Source organism: Euleptes europaea, chromosome 20 (assembly GCF_029931775.1).
Source record: "Euleptes europaea isolate rEulEur1 chromosome 20, rEulEur1.hap1, whole genome shotgun sequence".
NCBI classification, from domain to species: domain Eukaryota; kingdom Metazoa; phylum Chordata; class Lepidosauria; order Squamata; family Sphaerodactylidae; genus Euleptes; species Euleptes europaea.
In genome coordinates this window covers 22978053-22997138 of record NC_079331.1, presented here as the reverse complement: position 1 = coordinate 22997138, position 19086 = coordinate 22978053, and the positions used below count along the sequence as shown (strand labels likewise).

The 19086-nt window shown below is 45.6% G+C and overlaps 1 protein-coding gene across 1 annotated transcript in view; it reads right to left on the bottom strand.

Annotated features, from left to right (window-relative positions):
• Positions 1-19086, bottom strand: part of IQCH (IQ motif containing H) — a 132079-nt gene that overhangs the window by 9972 nt on the left and 103021 nt on the right. The window lies entirely within an intron of this gene.

The following is a 19086-nucleotide window of genomic DNA, read 5'->3' as shown; positions in this document are numbered from 1 at the left end:
AAAACATATGATAACCATCTTCAAGTGCTTGAAGGGCTGTCATATAGAGGATGGTACCAAGTTGTTTTCTGTTGCCCCAGAAGGTCAGATCAGAACCAAGGGGTTGAAATTAAATCAAAAGACATTAGGAAGAATTTTCTAACAGTTAAAGTGGTTCCTCAGTGGTTTTTTGGGAGGTGGTAAGCTCTCCTTCCCTGGAGGTTTTTAAGAAGAGGTGAGATGGCCATTTGTCAGCAATGCTGATTCTATGACTTTAAGCAGATGATGAGAGGAAGAGCATCTTGGCCATCTTCTGGGCATGGAGTAGGGATCACTGGGGGTATGGGGTGGGGAGGTAGTTGTTAATTTCCTGCATTGTGCAGGGGGTTGGACTAGATGACCCTGGTGGTACCTTCCAACTCTATGATTCTATGATTAAAACAAAACATTACTAAACACAACTCATGCCCCAACCAGCAGAGTAATCCCCTTTTCCCCGGGCTGCAACTGCCCCCAACGCTCTCTCTTTTGTATCATCTCTGGAAAGCTAGGAGGGTAGGAGCCCCCTAACATCTTCCGGGTAGCCGGCACAAGGTAGCCACTGAACAAGTCCGAGCTCAGACCGAGGCAGAACGTGCCTGAGACCAGCATTCCCAAACCTGTGGGTCCCGACCCAGAAGTGGGTTCTGAAGCCTGTGCAAATGAGTTGCCGACTTTTGCAGTTTTATTGCTCTTTTCTTTCTTTCTTTTTTAAGTGGGTCACCATATCAAGCTTGGAACCCCTGCTCAGCCTCAGAACTGATAACAGACCTTGGTGGGAAGAGCGAAGTTGCCAGCTGTGAGCATGTCCAGAGACGCATGCTGAAGTTCATCTCCCATACAAACGTGCCCCGTGAGCAGGAAAGCAGAAAGCAGCTTCGGGGGCCCAAGTCTGGTGGAAGGGTGGCACAGAAATCCTCCAAATTAATAAAATTAATATTACGGGAGCCAAAATGGCAACAATGCATTGATGTTACAGAAGCCGCTTCCTTTTTGGTGTTCAAGGCTCTTTCTCAGAAGTGTTAACTGTGACATGCTATGTGCCGATCAATGGGCCCACAGTCCAGGTAACTAGGCCGTATAATGAAACTGTGGTGTCCCCTATGCCTGGAGGACTCAGCTGCGTTCTAGGAGTTCTTGCCCTGACTTTCTCCCGAGGCAGCTCTCTCTCTCTCTCTCTATTGTACTACCCAATAGGATTATGTAACTGAAACACATTTGCATAAGATTATTTACATACATTTACCCTGATTGCAAGTATCCTTTTGCCTCAGAAGATCGCCTCTGAACATGACAAACACTTCACCTATTTGGAATATACAACAGACTAGTAATTGGCTGCCGGCTGCCTGCTGTGGTGTCACGGAATGTTTACAAGTGTTCTAACTCTTCATAAGGAAGCAACAGAATGCTAAGCAGCCCAGATTCTTTAAGAGAAGTGAAAGATCAATCTGACAGGGAAAGAAGCCTCATATGGGGCCTAAGGGCGGGAGAGGCCATGTGCTTTAGACAAAAAGAGAATATGGGGCAAGGAAGTTTGGGTACTAAGAGCATGTGGACTGGAAGAGCAAAAAGATTATGGATTCAGAACATAACATAAGAAAGGCCCTGCTGGATCAGACCAAGGTCCATCAAGTCCACCAGTCTGTTCACACAGCGGCCAACCAGGTGCCTCTAGGAAGCCCACAAACAAGATGACTGCAGCAGCACCATCCTGCCTGTGTTCCACAGCACCTGATATAATAGGCATGCTCCTCTGATACTGAAGAGAATAGGTATGCATCATGACTACTATTCACTTTTACTAGTAGCCATGAATACCCCTCTCCTCCATGAACATGTCCACTCCCCTCTTAAAGCCTTCCAAGTTGGCAGCCATCACCACATCCTGGGGCAAGGAAGTTCCACCATTTAACTATGTGTTGTGTGAAGAAATACTTCCTTTTATCTGTTTTGAATCTCTCACCCTCCAGCATCAGCAGATGACCCCACATTCTGGTATTATGAGAGAGGGAGAAAAGCTTCTCCCTGTCCACTCTCTCCATACCATGCATAATTTTATAGACTTCTATCATGTCTCCCCTTAACCACATTATTTGATGTTTTGTATATTCCAATCATGATCCGCCACATGCAGTGCCAAGAATTAGAGTATTTCACCCCGACTTGCATGGGCAACGTGTGGATACTCAGGTGTAAAATAGTGCAAGGGAAGTTTTCAAAGGGAGGTAAAGTAAGGGCCTCACTGTATGCCTGCCTTCCCCATATTCCTTTATTCCCATGGCCTTGAGCATGGCTGTGCCCCCATGTTCTCCCGGTGAGCACCATCTATGCACCAGTCTGATCTGTGAACATCAGTCCTTTGAAACAAATCTAGCACGGAGCAACTTGAATAAGCCACTGAATGGTAAATGGCATCATTATAAGGCTATTAAGAGGTCAGGCAGTCAAGGCCTCTTGCTAAACTGGAGCTAATTTCTGAATCATATTCACCAAATAATGCCCTTTTTATAACAGCAAATAAATCACACCAGTAACAGTTGTTAATAACGAACTGCCAAGTATCTGTTGTGCTGTTAAATATCCTATTTGTCAACTTAAATATTTCCCACCACATGGAGGAAAATGCAAATCAGTTGCTGGTGGCTGCTTTCTTTGACACAATTCAATGGGAACGTTTGCCAATTAGGACGCTTTCTTTCCACCCCCGCCCCCAAATTTGCTCTGTGGAGTGGCAAAAACCCCATCCCTGGTCCCAGCTTAGCACGCCACAGAGGCTTCAGTGAGCTTCCTGGACCTGCTTATTTATTTATTTGACGGGACAACCATCTTTAAGACAAGACGTCAATCAGTGCCTCTTTCCCTACAGAGATAGGAAAGAGACATCTCTGTACGCCTCCACCACCCTCCTCGAGAACTCCTCCCTTTCTCCACCCTTGCTGCCAGTGCCCATTTCTCTAGTGCCACAGAGAACCAGGAAGAGAGTGAAACACAGGGCTTTTGCAGGGTTGTCTCTTCCAACCCCCTTTGGGCTCTAGAGGTTCGGTCTTTAGCTGGTGGATTAGGTTGAGTGTGTGTGTGTAAAGTGCAGTCAAGTCGCAGCCAACTTATGGCAAGAGACTAACAGAGGTGGTTCGCCAGTGCCTTCCTCTTCACAGCAACCCTGGTCTTCCTTGGTGGTCTCCCACCCAAATACTAGCCAGGGCTGACCCTGCTTAGCTTCTGAGATCTGATGAGATCAGGCTAGCCTGGGCCTGTATCCATATATGGGGGGAAGAATTAGGAAGTAAATCCTACATGGTTGGGTAAAGCTGGGTCCAGGATCAGAAAAGACTGAAGACAACCAATATGGAGGTAGCTTCAAGCGAAGATGGTAATCTCTGCAGGATGTTAAGGAGATCTGTCAGGAAGTCCATCATGGCCGACACAAAACCCAACCTACCCTGGTCCCTGGCAGGAATCAGTACACAATGAAGCATTCCCAGCACTCTCGGGAAACTGATCTTACTCAAATTGCACAACGAAAACAGCACAGAAGTGGTGTTTAGTGCAGAATCCAGCATCCTGCAAATCTCTGCTTCTGTAATGTGTGGGCATCCTTCGAAGTTGGGGGGAGGGGGCGCTCTTTCCCACACCATGTGTTAAAGGGCTCCTTTCCCCCTCCTTGTCCTTTGGCCAACTCAAGGAATTCCTTGCCACCAGATGTAGAAACAGCTGGCTATTTTCAAAGCACAAGCTCAGTTCAGAGAAGAGAGGCTGGACAAAGCCCAGAATGGAAACTCCATGTTCAAGAGCAGTCATCCTGTGATGATCAAAGGGGATTCTTGGGCGGTGGCGGCAGCAGCTATCTTACCCAACATCAGGCCCTTTTTCCTGGGCACCACTGGCCGACCACCGCTGAAGACGGTGCCAGTCTCTCTTTCAATAAATCAAGGACAATTCTTATCACCTTACCAGAAGCAGAATAGACGGAGCAAATACAGAACAACAGTTCAGTCTTCTCAGGTTGCAGAACTTAAATGTTTTAGTGCAGGTCATTATACAGCCCTGCGCTGGCTTCACTTACAAAGGTCATGAACAAAAACAGAACAATCTCCCCTCCGTCGTCATGAGACACAACAAAGGGAGCTGAACTGCCGTCCGAGTGTATAGCTGATGATACCTCATCTAACAGCAGAGATGCAGTCTAGGAGCTGGGACCCTGTTCTGAAATATGGCAAAACAGAGGCCCCTCCCCCTTTGCTGGAAAAACAAGCCCCCACCCACCTGTATCTCAGAACCTTCACCTGGGACAATAATCTCAGTTGCTAAGCACCCCAGTGCGGGCAGGCCTAATAACCATGACGTCTTTCAGTCCTAACTGCTTCTGTCTGTTGGATGTGGAGATGCTGGTCTACTTTCCTGATGCTCTACTGGAAGATCAGAAAAAGTAGACATTTGATATAATGGAGAATGGATAAGGAGCAAGACTGGAACTCTTCCAGTCTCTTAGTGCATTTTCTTCTATGAGGGGGAAGAGAAATCAGGGTTAAATTTTTGTGCCTCAGAATCCAACGAAGGATTTCACTGCTGATTCAGACACAGTCAGATGCCTTGAGCCAAGAGCTTCTGCTAAAACCACATTTATCTCCCAGTGCCACGATCCCATCACTCTTAGAATCAAAGCATTATAGAATTATAGAGTTGGAAGGGACCACCAGGGTCATCTACTCCAACCCCCTGCACAATGCAGGAAATTCACAACTACCTCCCCCCCAAAAAAACCCAGTGACCCCTACTACATGCCCAGAAGATGGCCAAGATGCCCTCCCTCTCATGATCTGCCTATGGTCATAGAATCAGCATTGCTGACAAATGGCCATCTAGCCTCTGCTTCAAAACCTCCAGTGAAGGAGAGCTCACCACCTCCGGAGGAAGCCTGTTCTACTGAAGAACTGCTCTAACTGTTAGAAAATTCTTCCTAATGTCTTCTCCTCTTCTTCTTAAATTTTTTGCACTGGCACCTGTCATACCCCACAGGCTCCTAATCCCAAAATTTAAGACTCTCTCTGGCCTGACTAGATCTCCCCCTTTCCTTTCTAAGGCACCCATCCATTCAGACCTATTTCCACCATTCTCCCTTCCTCCACACAGCTGGCTGTCCCCCAGAGCCCCCTTCTCCTTCTCGGAACCTCTCACTGGCTGGCTTTCTCAGGCTGACCCATATTCAGCTGGGCTTTCCCTGCCCTGCCCTTCTGACCACTTCACAGCAGCCCTCCCTCCGCCCAGACTCTTCCTTTGCATCACTGCTCTGGGGGTGGGGGGACCATCTTTCCTCCACTAGACAGAGGAACGCTGTTACCGTAAGTGCCAAAGAAGAGGATAAGTAAATAGTTATGCTAATGATGGCAACAAGTAAAAGCTTGCTGGGTATTCCCCGAATTTATCTGACTCCGCCACCTGCGGTTGGCCTCGGGTGGGGTGGTACCTCTCTGCAGGGTAAATGGATCACGGTGGTTCTTATGCACTGGCTGGACAAGGACCTAATCTGCAGGAAACACAAGCAACCATGTTTTGCTTATGCAGGGTCTAGGCTGGCTGAGATGTCGTGCCACCCCAAGGCGCCAGGTGACGTGATCTGAGACTGGCACCCCACCAACCTCTATGCATCAGCAAGGAAGGCAGGGCAGGGCCCCCGGTGTTTTATGACACCTCCCTTCACCCCTTATTTCAGAAAGAGGGGTGAGGCATGATTTGATCCCTGTCTGTATTCAAGGCCCCAGCCCCACCCCACACCCCAAGACCAGCTCCGCCACAACCCTGTGGCTACATACCTGAATGAGGACGGCCATTTTGCCCTCCCGCCCAGTTCTACATTGTTTTGTTTGCTTCGGCTGCCTGTCCGGATGCAGCCATCTCATGCCCCAAGCAGAGCTTCTCTTTAGCAAGCTGCCTGACTGGGGTTTGGCCCAAGAGACACACCCTCCTGTCAATCACTGCCCTGCCATACTCTAATCATTGCTTGGCACAAGCAAAGAAATCAGATACAGGACAAGCACAGCAACCTAGAGGAGCCAAGTCAGGCGGAAGGATGCCAACGTTTTGGGTACCCTCGGCAGATATTGTGATAACCGGGATGTCTGTTCTCTTGGGAAATGGAAGGGGTGTGCAAGGAAACAAAAGTGGCATCTGTAACTCTGTTCCCCCCACCCCTGGTCAAGAGAAAAGAGTAAGAGCCAGGGGGTTGAATAGGTTTAGTCACGCTGCTTTAGGGTAGAAGATGCTTGAGGTCATCCTGAGCCTCTGATAGCTTTATACGTTTAGAATAATTTAGGGGATTTAAGCTTTAAAGGATGGTTCACGCTAGTCCAATCTCATTAGATCTCAGAAGCTAAGCAGGGTTGACCCTGGTTAGTACTTGGATGGGAGACCACCAAGAAAGAAGAAGAGTTGGTTTTTATATGCCGACTTTCTCTACTTTTTAAGAAGAATCAAACCGGCTTACAATCTCCTTGCCTTTCTCTCCCCACAACAGACACCTTGTGAGGTAGGTGGAGCTGAGAGAGTTCGGAGAGAACTGTGACCAGCCCAAGGTCACCCAGCTGGCTTCATGTGGAGGAGTGGTTCTCCAGATCAGAGTCCACCACTCATGTGGAGGAGTGGGGAATCAAACCTGGTTCTCCAGATTAGAGTCTGCCACTCTTAATCACTACACCATGCTGGCTCTCTGTACATAGATTGTACCTGTGAGGTTCTCAACACAGAGGCAGGCAAATGGCCCCAACCACCCCTGAAAGTCTCTTGCCTTGGAAACCTCATGAGGGGTCACAAGTTGGCTGAACTTGACGCCATTTTCCACACACGCAAACTCTAAAATTAGATTGGGCAGCAGGGTGCATAGGGATGGGGGGTGGGGGGGAACTAAAGCGGAAATGTAGGCATTACCGTGTAAACAGTCCTTTGTACAACACCCTATTGGAAGAGCAGCTTTTGAGAGTCAGACAGAAGGGTTTGTCAATGGATGGGAATGAAAGGAGAGGGCTGTGGATTTCATTGGCAGGGGGGCCTTCCCTCCCCTTCCCACAATTTCAGCACCAGTTCCACTCCCCTCTGGGACTTCTCTCATGCATCAATTGTGCCCCAATAAACGATGCTGCCCCAAGTGGTTAAGTAGACGGCTTATACAGGCAAGGGGGCAGGAAGGGGCCCCATGGGCGCGAGAAGGGCGCAGCGTTCTCTGTGCCCCTCCACATTTCTCTTGCCATTTCATGGGGTTTGGAAGGAATTAGTGGAAATCCTCACATGGATGATTTAATATGGGAGGGGAGGAGGAGCTCATTTCAAGTCAACGTGGGACCCCCATCAAAAATGCCACATTAAAAAGCAACAGCCCCTGGGCCTGCCCAGCAAGATATAAACATGGCAAGTGAATAAAGCCACAATTATGGTGTCATTCTTTACAGCTGCCATAAAAACCTTTCAGCTTTAAAAGTTTGAGAGGGCAGAGAAGCATAAATTCTTAAACAGTTACTAAATTATCTCTTTTCTTTCCTCCTTGGTGTAATTGTTTCTTTTTGCCTCCAATATTGACTTCTACATTATTATAAGGAGTGCACCTGCTACTTTTAAAGAAGTGGTTGGTTCACACTGTAAAAATGCCAATTAGTAACATATTAATGCAAGTTGGATTCTCAGAAGAGCGCTCTCTTTATTATGGTTAAAATTCACAATGGGACTGCATACTTTACCAGGGATGGAAGATGGCTCTCTTATTTGGGCACCATCTAGTGGCAAAGGATGACATAACTCTAATTTGCAAACGAGATTCTGACCAGAAACACCATACAAATGCAGCTCAAGAATCTGCTTCGAAGCAGCGTTTGTGATGCTATATGGTTCATTAAAGAGACCATGGCCATGCTCCAAAGAAGGGATATTTCCCCCCCGTCTCTCGCTTTATATATATATAACCTCTAGGGTTGCCAACCTCCAGGTACTTAGTACAGGAGCGAAATTACTATCAAACAAAGTGCAAAACTTTATAACAAGCTACGTGCAATGACCTACAATGTAGGACAATATATACAAAAAGACCTACAACAATAATATACAATTATACATATTCTCAATTGTCCCAAGGTTGAGTACAAAGAATCTTCTTATGTAGATAATAATCATGTAGTAAGGTGGATGCCACTAGCAATGGAGGATACGGCCGTTTCAAATTCTTGACTAATTAATAATTCTTCTTCAGTCCTTCAAAAAGGCTGTTTTTGAAGGACTGAAGAAGAATTATTAATTAGTCAAGAATTTGAAACGGCCGTATCTTCCATTGCTAGTGGCATCCACCTTACTACATGATTATTATCTACATAAGAAGATTCTTTGTACTCAACCTTGAGACAATTGAGAATATGTATAATTGTATATTATTGTTGTAGGTCTTTTTGTATATATTGTCCTACATTGTAGGTCATTGCACGTAGCTTGTTATAAAGTTTTGCACTTTGTTTGATAGTAATTTCGCTCCTGTACTAATTTCCAAATCTCTTGATATATGTACAGTGGTGTCTAATTTTCTCCCCCAACCTCCAGGTACTAGCTGGAGATCTCCTGCTATTATAACTGATCTCCAGCCGAGAGATCAGTTCACCTGGAGAAAATGGCTGCTTAGGCAATTGGACTCTATGGCATTGAAGTCCCTCCCCTCCCCACCCTCCTCAGACTCCACCCCAAAAATCTCCAGGTATTTCCCAACCCAGAGCTGGCAGCCCTAATAACCACACATATATATCACACGAACCATGCATGAACTTGGAGGTTTACATCCTAATTTGGCTACAGCATTTCCACTACCAAAGAAACAAGCCATTACGCAGGTTGAAGCACAGCTTGTCTCTTCGGCAGCAGGGAATGCAGCCGTCAAGTAAGAAAACAAAACTCGGGCTGCGTGCAAAGTTCTCTGGTGGCCCATTTGCTGCTGCTTCTGCCACTTGGTTGCATTTGTTTGTTCTTGTTGCTGTTTCCACTTTTTTATTATTTGAGTAAAAGTGGGGGGGAAGCAAGGCTGACGATATACTTCTTTAGGGAAAGCTTTCAAAAGGTGGGTCAATGAGACACCACATACACACACACGCACACAAGACGCAAATCCACAAATCCACAGATGCAAGCAATGCACGCTAACTTTGGCATGTAAAAGACGGCCAGGTCGAATTAATGTACTTTTGCCTCTTTTCATCAGCTGGGGGGAAAATGCGGTCAAGTGACCATCTGCTTCCTTTCTCAGCCAGACATTTATTAGTAGTCCAAAAATGTAACCTTTGGATTATGCTATGTGTTGAAAAGGGACTGTTTAGTCTCGCGCTTCGCTGTCTCTTGGCTTTTTCCTTTTCTCTGAAGTGATCTAACCCTGTGACTCCTTTAGTTCCCTTACGAGGCAGTTTGGGAGTTCAAAAAAAATTACATCAGCTATTTCTCCTTTTCCAATTTGCCAAGGCAATGTTCAAAGAATTCTAAGATCAAAAAGAATTTTGTTGAAAAAAAGAGAAGAATGAATGCCTTGGTTTCATTTCACAGAAGCGTGCTCTTTTCCTCTCATGTTCAATGAGGTGTTTATAGAGTTCTATATTTTCACTCTGGTGGCGGTGCAATTCATAACTTTCCAACATGGGAGATCAATGCAGCTATTTTACAGGACAGTGATAGGTTTTTTGAAACTAGACTTCTTGGCAGTCATTTCTGAAAGGTGGCAGATCAGATTTCTGAGATTAACACTGTCCAGGTGACACTTGGAGTTAGTGTAACTCTGAAACTGGAACGAGTCTGAACGGAGGGTGAAGACGGAGATTCCAGTGACTCCCGCTCTTAGAATAATAGAATCATAGTGTTGGAAGGGACCACCAGGGCCATCAAATCCAAGCCCCTGCACAATGCAGGAAATTCACAACTACCTCCCCCCCCACACCCCTAGTGACCAGAAGATGGCCAAGATGCCCTCCCTCTCATCATCTGCCTAAGGTCACAGAATCAGCATTGCTGACAGATGGTCATCTAACCTCTTCTTAAAAACCTCCAGGGAAGGTGAGCTTACCACCTCCCGAGGAGGCCTGTTCCACTGAGGAACCGCTCTGTTAGAAAATTCTTCCTAATGTCTAGATGGAAACTCTTTTGATTTAATTTCAACCCGGTGGTTCTGGTCCGACCTTCTTGGGCAACAGAAAACAACTCGGCACCCTCCTCTACATGACAGCCCTTCAAGTACTTGAACATGGTTATCATATCCCCTCTCACTCTTCTGCTCTTCAGGCTAAACATACCCAGCTCCTTCAACCTTTCCTCATAGGACTTGATCTCCAGACCCCTCATCATCTTTGTTGCCCTCCTCTGGACACGTTCCAGCTTGTCTACATCTTTCTTAAATTGTGGTGCCCAAAACTGAACACAGTACTCTAGCTGAGGTCTAACCAGAGCAGAGTAAAGCGTTACCATCACTTTGCGTGATCTGGACACTATACTTCTGTAGATGCAGCCCAAGACTGCATTTGCCTTTTTAGTTACCGCATCACACTGCTGACTCGTGTTAAGTGTTTGGTCTACTAAGACCCCAAGATCCTTTTCACACACACTACTGCTCAAACAAGTCTCCCCCATCCTATAATTATGCATTTTTCCTACCTAAATGCAGAACTTTACATTTGTCTTTGTTGAAGTGCATTTTATTAGTTCTAGCCCATTTCTCCAGCCTGTCAAGATAATCCTGCATCTTGGCTCTGTCTTCTAATGTATTTGCTACCCCTCCCAATTTAGTATCATCTGCAAATTTAATAAGCATCCCCTTTATTCCTTCATCCAAATCATTTATAAAGATGTTGAACAACACAGGGCCCAGCACAGATCCCTGAGGAACTCCACTAGTCACTTCTCTCCAAGTGGATGAGGAACCATTAACTAGCACTCTTTGGGTACGTTCTGTCAACCAGTTGCAGATCCACCTAACAATAATAGGATCTAACCCACATTTTCCCAATTTGTCAACTAGAATACTATGTGGAATCTTATCAAAAGCCTTACTGAAATCTAGATAAACTATGTCTACAGCATTCCCCTGATCCAGCAAGGTAGTAACTTTCTCAAAAAAGGAGATAAAATTAGTCTGACATGACTTATTCTTGAGAAACCAGTGCTGGCTCTTAGTGATCAGATTCATCCTTTCTAAATGCTCAAGGACTGACTGATGATTTGTTCGAACACTTTTCCTGATATAGAAGTCAAGCTGATGGGTCAGTAGTTACCTGGATCCTCCTTTTTCCCCTTCTTGAAGATGGGGACAACATTTGCCCGCCTCCAGTCTTCTGGCACCTCACCTGTTTGCCAAGACTTTTCAGAAATAATGGACAGAGGTTCCGAAATTACATCTGCAAGTTCTTTGAGTACCCTTGGGTGCAATTCATCTGGCCCAGAGGATTTTGTTTCATTTAAAGAAACCAGGTGTTTGTGCACTACCCCAATGCCAATTCTAGGCTGCAAATCCCTTCCCTCATCACATGTTCTGTTTATGCCATGTTGAGCATCACTTCCCTCACGAGAAAAGACTGAGGAAAAGTAGGAATTGAGGAGTTCTGCCCTCTCTTCATCTCCTGTTACAATTTCTCTTTCCGGTCCACGCAATGGGCTTATCTTGTCCTTGTTCTTACTCTTACTCTGTACATAGGAAAAGAACTCTTCCTGGAGTTAATTCCAGAATGTCATTGGATATTTCTCCAGGGAAGAGTGTACTCCATACTAAAAAATAACCCATTTAAATTCTGCACCCAGGATATTCAAATCATGTTCCAAGAAAAGCTGTGTTTCGCAATGAGTGGATCGGCAAGATGCCTCTTTTAACAGGCTTTTCAGTGTTGCTTGCCGTGGGGAGGGTACTGGAGCTTCAGCCCCCAGCCACATGAAATCTCATTCCATTGCTCCTCCTGTTTCAGAAAGTCCAAGAGGCATTGCCCTGCTGCCCATACACTTCCAAGCATCTCTTTGCACCAGCAGGGCAAGAAATGTGATGTGAAGATAGTTTCAGTAAGCAAGAAATGTGAAGTGAAGATAGTTTCAGTAAGTAGCCATGTTGATCTGCAGTAGAACAGCTAGATTCCAGTCCAACAGCACTTTAGTGACCAACAGGATGTTTTGGGTATAAGCTTTCTAGAGTCAAAGCTCCCTTCGTCAGATATGAGGGATATCTGATGAAGGTAGCAGAAACCTTATATCCAAAACATCTTGTGGGTCTCTAAGGTGCTACTGGACTCAAATTTAGCTGTAAAATTAAGATAGTTTCAGAGGGTAACCAAGTTGGTCTGTAGTAGAACAGCTAGATTCCAGTCTAGCAGCACCTTAGAACCAACAACATTTTAGGGGTTTGAGCTTTCAAGAGTCTGATGAAGGGAGCTCTTTGTCTCTCAAAATGCCATATCCCGAGAGTAAACTGGCTGAATACGCAATAATGGCAAAATTGACAAATTATGTGAACCAAAGTTCAATCAAAGAATTCCCAGATAAATGGAAAGTATATTATTCTTTAAAAATGGGGTGTAAAAAGGGGATTGTTGCAACAATAGGTATGAAATATGAAAAACCATCTTGACATATTGTACTGAAAATATGCCAAAAAAGGAAGCACTTTTTTTAAATGTTTGGGAAATATCTTTAGAAATATATAATAATAATAATTATTGCATGTAGTTTCATCTATTATATTTAGTAATCCATTTTATAACACAGTTTAACTTCAATATCGTGCTTATTAAGTATCATACAAAGTAGTTTATGATTTAAATTAAGATTACTAGGATGATCACTGTTTAATACTTATTATTGTACTATACACTGCTTATAACGGTTGCTGGTTTTTATTGCACATTGTTTATAATCTTATCGTCTGTTATATTTTTGCTTTTTCTTCTGATGTAATTGATGCAATTGTAACTGCTGTCATGATATGGCCTTTAAATTTTTCTTTTCTTTTGGTGTTCTTTTTTATATTCTGTTTTTATATATTTATAAAAAAATAAAATCTTTTTTTTTTTAAAGAAAGAAATTCCAAATCCCCCAAATCTTGTTAGTCTCTAAGGCGCTACTGGACTAGAATCTAGCTGTAACGTGAAGAGTTTCAGGAATCTGAATCCAGTTCTCATGACCATATTCAAACAAAATCAAAGCATATGCATATGCACAACTGGGAAGCCAGCGTGGTGTAGTGGTTAGGAGCAATGGACTCTAATCTGGAGAACTGGGCTTGATTCCCCACTCCTCTACACGAGTGGCAGGACTCTAATCTGGTGAACTGGGTTGGTTTCCCCGCTCCTCCACATGAAGCCAGCTAGGTGACCCTGGGCCAGTCACAGTTCTCTCCAAACTCTCTCAACTCCACCTGCCTCACAAGGTGTCTGTTGTGGGGAGAGGAAGGGAAGGAGATTGTAAGCCGCTTTGATTATCCTTAAAAGCTAGAGAGGCAAACGTCCCCCAATCCTAATTAATAAACATTTCAAGGGCTCTGACCACTGTGAAGCTAAAAAAAAATGTCCTGGCGGGAAGACTAACCAGGGTAAGAGGAAAAAGCACTTCTTCCTGTCCTAATTAATCACACCGGCACCCCAGAGCTCTTGAAGCTGCAGAGGAAGCAAGGTTCTAATAACTTACTGGGTCCTGGAATGGTGGTGGTGGGGAGATGTTTCTTTAGTTCAAATACTGATTCGCCTCTCTCCTGAACAGCTCAGGAATTAAGGTGGATAGCAGCAGTATAAAAACAAAGAGAAAAGAAAACATCAAATACACATTAAAACCCCATTTGTGGTGCCACCCTAAGCAAAGTTACACCCTTCAAAGTACATATGCAAAGAGTGTATGTCTTGCTTAGGACTGCACTGTAAAATATCAGTCTTAAAAAAAACCCCTAAGATTGGGGCCCTTGTCTGTATGAGCCATCCACTTAACCACTTGGGGCAGCATTGTTTATTGGGGCACAGTTGATGTAGGAGAGAAGTCCCAGAGGGAAGCGGAACTAGTGCTGAAATTGTGGGAAGGGGAGGGAAGGGCCCCCGAATAAAATCCACAGCCCTCTCCTTTCATTCCCATCCATTGAGAAACCCTTCTGTCTGACTCTCAAAAGCTGCCCTTCCAATAGGGTGCTGCACAAAGGACTGTTTACATGGTAATGCCTACAACATTTTAGCTTTAGTCCCCCCCCCCACGCTTCATACCACTTGCCTCGGTTTGCCAACCTCCAGATGTGGCCTGGAGACCTCCCGAAATTACAACCGGTCTCCAGGCTGCAGAGATCAGTTTTGGTGGAGAAAATGGCAGCTTTTGGAGGGTAGATTTTATGGCATTATACCTCACTGAGGTCCTTCCCCTCACAAAACTCTGCCCTTCCCAGGCGTCACCCCCAAATCTCCAGGAGTTTCCGAAGCCAGGGTTGGTGACTGTATGCTTGCCCTGGCCTAAGCTTAGGGTGTACTAGAAGTACCTGGAGACAAACATTTCTCAACCCGGTCCTCCCCCAACCTTCCCTCACAGAATGGGAAGGCAGAGGTAAGAAGACCCCTTCCCTCTGTAGTGCTGGTCAGTATCCATACATTGTGAAACACTGTGCTCTTGTGCGCAACAGCAACGCAGCCTGTCTTGTCCTCACAGAAAAAGCCATTTGCGGATGCTTGCTATCACGACCGGTAGTGTCGTGATAGCAATGGTGTGCGGATGGTGCCCCGGTCAGTTTCAGAGCTTGATGGACAGCTTCCTGCCCAGCCAGTCCCTGTCCTCAGCAGTCAGGGCACTTTTGCCATAGAAGGGGACTGCTGAAGCTCAGGACTAGGAGAGCAGGAACCTACTCGTCCGCTGCTGGTGCTTAACAGTATTGTTCTGTTTTGCCAAACGCAAGGACACATCCATGACTCTTGCCAAAGAAGAAAGAATTAAGAACCTTTTATGGGAAGGGAACTCTCAGAGGTTAAAGCAGGTAGCTAAATTTTGTTCAACAGCGATCAAAGTCTGCCTTGCAAGGTTGAGTTTAGTTAATAGTTCCAAACCGTAAAGAGTCACAATTAATGTTTTATTTTAAGATAGGAACTGTTTTATTTTGATATAGTGAAGAGACAGAGTGGTGTAGTGGTTAAGAGCGGTGGTTTGGAGCGGTGGAGTCTGATCTGGAGAACCGGGTTTAATTCCCCACTCCTCCACATGAGCAGCGGAGGCTAATCTGGTGAACGGGATTTGTTTCCCCACTCCTGCACGTGAAGCCAGCTGGGTGGCCTTGGGCTTGTCACACTCTCTCAGCCCCACCCACCTCACAGGGTTGTAGTGAGGGGAAGAGAAGGAGACTGTAAGCCGGTTTGAGTCTCCCTTAAGTGGCAGAGAAAGTCAGCATATAAAAACCAACTCTTCTTCTTCTTTATTGCTTTTATCTCAAATATTTGTATTGTTGTTTTATTGGCATATGCCGTATTAATAAATCTGAATCCACGACTCTTGAACCGTTTCCTCTTCATTGCAGGACAGGGTCCTGATGGATCGTGCCCATTAGCTTTGAAACTCATCCTCCTTGTCTCTTTGCAGGGTTGTGCTGGAAACTCCAGGGGAAACTCTGGCGGGAGTTGCTCTGCACCGCTAATCCGCAGTCTGCCCAGCTCTTTCTATTACCGCATCCTCAATTACCTAGTTAAAGTCACCTACGATATCGCATGGTGTTCCTTTGGCGTGGGCTACATCCCGCTGGAGGTAATGTATATAATGGAAGTTTATATATTTTACAAAGTGCTGTTTTCACCAATAACTTCCATTACGCTCTTTATCTCTCCAAAGGCCCAGCTTCCGTCTTTATAGCACTCTTGAAAAACAAAGTGCTTGTAAAACCGAGGCTAAAGAATATAGATCTTGACAAGTGAGCAAAAACTGCCTTGAAAGGTTGCCGGCTTCTGCAGCAACGGGGCTTCCGCTCCTTTCTTCAGACTAGCTCGGGCTGCTTTTGTTAGCCTCGACTGCCAGTAAGGGTGATTATTCAAGTTCAACCAAGCTTTCAGAACCTGAGAAGTTCTACTCAGAAATAAATCCCCTGTTATTCAATGGGGCTTCCTCCCAAGAAAGTACCCCTGGGATTGTGACAATGATGCACACAATCATCTTCATATTTTCCAGTTCCTCCTAGCTGATATCCCTTCCTGCTGGTCTTTTGGATACTTTCTTAAGCCTGACTTGAGTCCAGCTACACCTTAGAGACCAACAAGATTTTCGGGGCATGAGCTTTCAAGAGTAAAAGCCCCCTTTGTCAGATATCTGATGAAGGAAGCACTGACTCTCGAAAGCTCATACCCTGAAAATCTTGTTGGTCTCTAAGGTGTTGCTGGACTGGACTCTAAGACCGTTTATGCTTGGTAATTAGCAGTGCGTTCCAGGCTGAAGCGCCCCGCATATTTTTTAAATTTCTTCACGCTGAACCATCATTCCAGACATCACTGCGAAGCCGGTGCATACCTGCTTCGCATTTCTTAATAGCCCCTTTAATGCAACCTTTTGCACCTTGAAGCATTCACTGAAGGAAGCATGAAGAATCCCAGCAGCAGTTTAGCTATGTAAACAAGGATTGCAAACAAGGATTGCTAATAGCTATGCAAACGAAGGAATAAAGGAGCAGGCGAGTGTGTGGGGGGTGGAATTTGTTTGACTTTCTCCTCTTGCATCAGGACTGTGAATAGTCATTTTAAAGGTGGGATTTACAAAGTCAGCACTGAAGGAGAATCGACCCTGAATAAATGGCCTAGCTGTTCTACTGCAGACCAACATAAGTACTTCTGTAACCTACTAACCCAAGACTGTCGGCCATTTTGACACCACTTCCACGGGCCCAATCTGGACTGTGACTGTGACGTGGGGGGAGGAGGGTCTCCAGCCTTCTCCCTGTGACATTTTCCCAAGCTGAAATAACCCTGGGGAGAGCATTATTTGCCCTGGGGGGCTGCACAGAACTGAATACTTGCATGTGTAGCTCCCCCCCACCTTGGGGCAAATAACTATTTTTATGACATCATTTTACTGATCACTGTTAGTCTCCCCGACCCCTTTGGAGAAAGGTGGGATATAAATGTTCAAAAATAAATCCAATAAATTGTCTGTCTTGCTTGCCTTTAGGAGAGTCTTATTGAGGAGAGCTTTTGGTTAAAATGCTGGCAGCTGCCGTTTTACAGCTGATTTCTGGATGATGATAATACCCATTTGTAATGAGTTTTTTAATTGTTTTTTATAGATCGCTATACGGGTTGTTTTATTTGATCTGTTTGTGAGCTGCTGTGGCCCCCTCTGGCAGGATAAAATGTTTTGATAGCAATGAAGAAATGCGAGTCCAAGCCGGAGTGGACTGGAGTTCTTTTATCACTTGCCAAAGGGCTTAGCCAACGGATTGCCGCTGGCAGCCAGGTGGGCATCTTGGGGGGGGGGGGCTCTACTTTCGGGAGCCCACTCTCTGCCTGGAAAAGGGGAGCAAGGGGGCACTGAATAGACGCAACGGTTCTTCATGACCATCACTGCCCAGAACAGGCCAATCTAACAATGGGCTAGAGGCAGGGCTGTAATTGGGGGTGGGGGGGGGGAAGGAGGACAGCCGCTGCTCCAGTAGCGTGCAGAGAGGGCGACAGAACTGCCTCTCTTGTAGGTGCCTCTGTGCCTGGTTCTGCCGCCCTCTCCACATGCCGCAGGGGCGGCTGCCCTCCTCGCCCCCCCCCTTTACGGCCCTGGCTAGAGGTTGGGTTGGGTCAGATTTGCTCTTCCATTTTTATTTTATTTCTTTTAAAAATGTGTATATCCTGCCTGATGAAACTTCCATCATCTGGAGGCTTTGTTAACAAAATACACACCTGGGTGTCATCAGTGTATTGCCTGGGTTCCTGTGCCTTGCATCCTTGCTCTCTAGTGTTTTTTTAATTGGGTTTTTAATTTACACCCAGGTATATAATCCATCAGTGAAAGAAGCTAGATATGAGCCATTTCATTATGCTCTTTAACAAAGCCAGGGAGCTCGCAGCTCACCCAGCGGCCAAGCAGCATGCAGCTTGATTCCTACAAACACAGGAATCAGAACAGAAGTATAGACTTCTGTTGTCCAGATCACGCGAAGCAATGGTATAGCTCTACTCTGTTCTGGTTAGACCTCACCTAGAGTACTGTGTTCAGTTTGGGGCACCACAATTTAAGAAGGATTTAGACAAGCTGTAACATGTTCAGGGGAGGGCAACAAAGATGGTGAGGGGTCTGGAGACTAAGTCCTATGAGGAAAGGTTGAAGGAGCTGGGTATGTTTAGCCTGAAGGGGAGAAGATTGAGAGGTGATATGATAACCATCTTCAAGTACTTGAAGGGTTGTCATAGAGAGGATGGTGCCGAGTTGTTTTCTGTTGCTCCATAAGGTCAGACCAGAATCAGTGGGTTGAAATTAAATCAAAAGAGTTTCTGTCTAGACATTAGGAAAAATTTTCTAACAGTTTAGAGCGGTTCCTCAGTGGAACAGGCTTCCTCGGGAGGTGGAGGGCTCTCCTTCGTTGGAGGGTTTTAAAGCAGAGGCTAGATGGCCATCTGTCAGCAATGCTGATTCTATGACCTTAGGCAGATCATGAGAGGGAGGGCATCTTGGCCATCTTCTGAGCATGGAGTAGGGGTCACTGGGGGTGTGGGGGGGAGAGTTGTGAGTTTCCTGCATTGTGAAGGGGGTTGGACTAGATGACCCTGGTGGTCCCTTCCAACTCTATGATTTTATGAAACACAGCTTACTTGATATGGGAGGAGGAATCGAGAGGACTACTCAGTGTGTAAACCACTGCAGCTATAGGGCTGAGCACAATCCACCAAGGGGTGGTTGTAACATGAACCATATGGGAGAAGACACAACCAGCACAAATCCCAACTGAATGCAGCCCAAACCGAGAGCTGATGCTTGAGCTGACAAGAAGTCAGAGCTCAAGGCTCACAGTGGAACACGCAGATGCTAGCTTCACTGGCTAGGCAGGCAGTGAGTGCAGAAGGCCAGTTTTTGCTGTCAAGTCACAGCTGACTTATGGTGACC